Genomic DNA, 4,274 nt, shown 5'->3' with positions numbered 1-4,274 from the left:
TAACTTATTTTCAAATAGCTTTTTTTCCTGATTACAAAGGTAATAGATATTTCTTGGAAAGTTTGAAAAATATAAAAAACACAAAGATGAACAATTAAAGCCATCTCAAAGAAAGAAGTCTTAATGCACAAGACATTGAAGAAAGCTGCATCTCTTTCTATAGACAATTTCCATGTGAAGCAGCTGCTCCTTATGTCTTTTCTCAAAGGCTGGGGCTGCCAGGAGGGCCTGCAGCTGCCCGTGTGAGAGAAGGCTCTGGTTCCTTCCATCCTCCTTCTCTCTTTGCCACATCCCTAGCATTGGGAGGAGAATTGCTAGTTAAATTATCTGTAATTTTACTCCAGACCTGAAAAAGTTAGGAATTAATAACATGATAGGTCTTTTCTCTTTCCAGCAAGTGGAATGTGTAAAAATTACAGTAAATAGATTATTACCATACATTATACTAAACTCCTGTCCCTATTTGGGTATTTTCCTAAAAAGTGTTTTTTCCTTATTCGAAGTTATTGTGGGAAAGCCGAAGAGAGTATATTGAGAGATTGAAATGGGATTGTGTATATGAAAGGATCTTTAAAAAGCACAGTACAAAGGTATGTTTCTTTCTATTTTCTTATTTTTACTACCTATAAGAAGGGCCACCAAAATTTTTCTATAAACATCAGATAGTAAATATTTTAGGCTTTGTGGGTCATGTGGTCTTTGTTAAAACTACTCAACTCTGTAGTAAGAAATCAGTCACAGAAAATAACAAAGGGACATGGCAGTATTCCAATAAAACTTTATTGATAAAACCAGGTGGTGGGCCAGATAGGGCCAGAAGGTCATAGTTTGCCTGACCCTGGTGGATACATGTACACCCGTTAGACCCTATATGGAGACTTAAAAGTTTGATTCCTTTTATGATGGTAGCTTTAAAATGTCCTGTTTGTACAGTCCTGCACAATCTTTGTTCTGGTTCGATCTTCAGAATTTAAGATCACTGTGTATATACCACATCTTTTCTTACAAGTTCAAATGATATCTGCCCAAATCCAAAGCTTTTCTTACCTTAAAGAATATTTGCTACAAACTGTTTCATTAAAACCTTCTCTTGGAACAACAATGCAAAGAGATTCTCTTTTCAATGCCTGTATTTGTTGGGGATGAGCATCCCTTTTTCCAAAGATTCTTTACAGCCTACCTGATTTACAATCATAAATAAGATGTATTGGGGTAGGGGTCCCCACATTATAAGGTGTCCCCAGACATTCCAATATTGTGACAACATTCGAGAGAGAAAAAAATAGTATCAGTTGGATATGTACTTGAACATAAACACAGCAACATTAATTGCAAGATAAAGTCACAGTTTGGCATTTTTAAACCTCATAACATTTTTGTTCAGATTTAAACCAAAGACAAAGACAAATTCTGAGAGCATATCAGCGCGTGCTTCTTTGGCTATTTTAACTATGCTATGTTCTTGTTGGAAGGTAGAGTTAGATCAATGCATACAACTAACAAATGTTTCTCTACTGACGCAGTCATTTGGAATGAATTCGAGTTTTATTTTGGCTGAAGAGGAGTGAGTTCTTGGGAAGAGTGTGCTGTACTATGATATCAGCAGTGTATATAAGGGATGAAGTCTGCTATGAGGTTTGAGAGTTTCTGTCTTGGGGACGTTTGCTATTTGAACAGATGTCTAAATTGTTATTAGTATGATTGAGGTCTTCCACCCACTTGTTAAAAAAAGATTGGGTCTTGGTATATGAACTCAATAGGAGTAATATGAGAAAAATTATTCTTGCCTGCTATAAGTTAAATAAGATTCTTTAAGAATATTCAGTAAGAAGAGACATTCCAAATATTGATGTTTTAAAGGAAATTATATTTGTGTTGCATATAAGGCCGAACCTGGCCTATGCTAGACAGAGGCAAAAGCAGACCTACAATGTAGGGCTGCTAACTACCGTGAGAGGATCATTTCCACCACATCCAGTATTTTTGCTTTAAATACCTTTTCTGCAGACTTTTTTGCTGCAAGCATTTTTGCTACATAACTAATTGGCTTTAAAAAAAAGATAAAAAAAACACAACTCAGTGACTTGGTTTCATCAACTGTTCGACAGTTTGTTTTCATTTCTCCATTCACACACTATTTCCATTTTTACCCTCTATAAATCTTGGCCCATATAGTGGTCTATAAGTGGCACAGAGTTTGAACCCACAATTCCCAAAGAACTGTGGAATGCCTATCTAGGGATGTATGGCAGTAGGCTAGGAATGGTGTAAAAGGCTTCAGAATGCAATGCAAAGCTCAGTTACAACTCTGCATATTGGAACCGGAATATGAAAACTGATACTGCTCTTAATGAAAGAACAAATTTTTTTTTTTAAATAATTATTTTTTATTGAAGGGTAGTTGACGCATAGTATTACATTACATTAGTTTCAAGTGTACAACACAGTGGTAGAACATTTATATACATAATTCTAGGTTTCAGCTATCACCCTACCAAGCTGTTACAATATCTTGACTATATTCCTTATGCTATACATTACATCCTGGTTACTTATTTATTTTACCATTGGAAGTCTGTCCTTTTTTTTTTTTTTTTTTTTTGTGAGGGCATCTCTCATATTTATTGATCAAATGGTTGTTAACGACAATAAAATTCTGTATAGGGGAGTCAATGCTCAATGCACAATCATTAATCCACCCCAAGCCTAATTTTCGTCAGTCTCCAATCTTCTGAGGCATAACAAACAAGTTCTTACATGAAGAACAAATTCTTACATAATGAATAAGTTACATAGTGAACAGTACAAGGGCAGTCATCACAGAAACTTTCGGTTTTGCTCATGCATTATGAACTCTAAACAGTCAGTTCAAATATGAATACTCATTTGGTTTTTATACTTGATTTATATGTGGATACCACATTTCTCTCTTTATTATTATTATTTTTAATAAAATGCTGAAGTGGTAGGTAGATACAAGATAAAGGTAGAAAACATAGTTTAGTGTTGTAAGAGAGCAAATGTAGATGATCAGGTGTGTGCCTGTAGACTATGTGTTAATCCAAGCTAGACAAGGGCAATAAAACATCCACGTATGCAGAAGATTTCTCTCAGAACAGGGGGGGTGAGGTTCTAAGCCTCACCTCTGTTGATCCCCAATTTCTCACCTGATGGCCCCCCTGCGACTGTGCCTGTCTTAGGTTGTTCCTCCCTTGAGGAATCTTACCCGTCTCTGGCTAACCAGTCATCTTCCGGGGCCATACAGGTAAATGTGAAGTTGGTAAGTGAGAGGGAAGCCTTATTGTTTGAAAAGGTTAGCTTTTTACTTCTTTGCATATTTATGCCCTGTAGCTTCTATGCCCAGCATTTGTCTTGAGGTATCTTTACCACTTGGAGGAGTTATGATACTCGGTAAATTTGATATGAGGCACGAATTCTATTTAAGGGTTGTAATTAGGAAGGAAGAAGAAAATCTATAGAAGTAGCAGACGGAAGAAAACTTGGGAAGATTGATTATTTCTTTGACATATCTTCTTGTAGAGTAACTTCAGCATATATAGGTTTTAAGCTACTACTTAAATTGCGCACACAGATTAACATAATAGGAGTGTAGTTACATAACCAAAGCATATCTGTAATTACCAGCCATCTCCAGTGAAACCAAGAAAACCATTAAGGCACCTTAGGCATTTGTGAAAACTTATCTATGATATGGTGGATATTGTCCAACTGAACTTGAACAGTCTGAGAGAAATCAGACAAATTAAAACAACCCATTCCTGGGGACTGTTCACATGCCATATGTTCTTTTTTTTTTTTTTTTTTTTTTTTTTTTTTTAATAATTATTTTTTATTGAAGGGTAGTTGACACACAGTATTACATTACATGAGTTTCAAGTGTACAACACAGTGGTAGAACATTTATATACATAATTCTAGGTTCCAGCTATCACCCTACCAGGCTGTTACAATATCTTGACTATATTCCTTATGCTATACATTACATCCCGGTTACTAATTTATATTACCATTGGAAGTCTGTCCTTTTTTTTTTTTTTTTTTGTGAGGGCATCTCTCATATTTATTGATCAAATGGTTGTTAACGACAATAAAATTCTGTATAGGGGAGTCAATGCTCAATGCACAATCATTATTCCACCCCAAGCCTAATTTTTGTCAGTCTCCAATCTTCTGAGGCATAACAAACAAGTTCTTACATGTAGAACAAATTCTTACATAATGAATAAGTTACATAGTGAACAGTACAAGGGCAG

The sequence above is a fragment of the Manis pentadactyla genome, chromosome 8 (genome assembly GCF_030020395.1).
Source record: "Manis pentadactyla isolate mManPen7 chromosome 8, mManPen7.hap1, whole genome shotgun sequence".
Taxonomy (NCBI): domain Eukaryota; kingdom Metazoa; phylum Chordata; class Mammalia; order Pholidota; family Manidae; genus Manis; species Manis pentadactyla.
The sequence above is the reverse complement of the archived record's forward strand: the minus strand, read 5'-3'. Positions refer to the sequence as shown.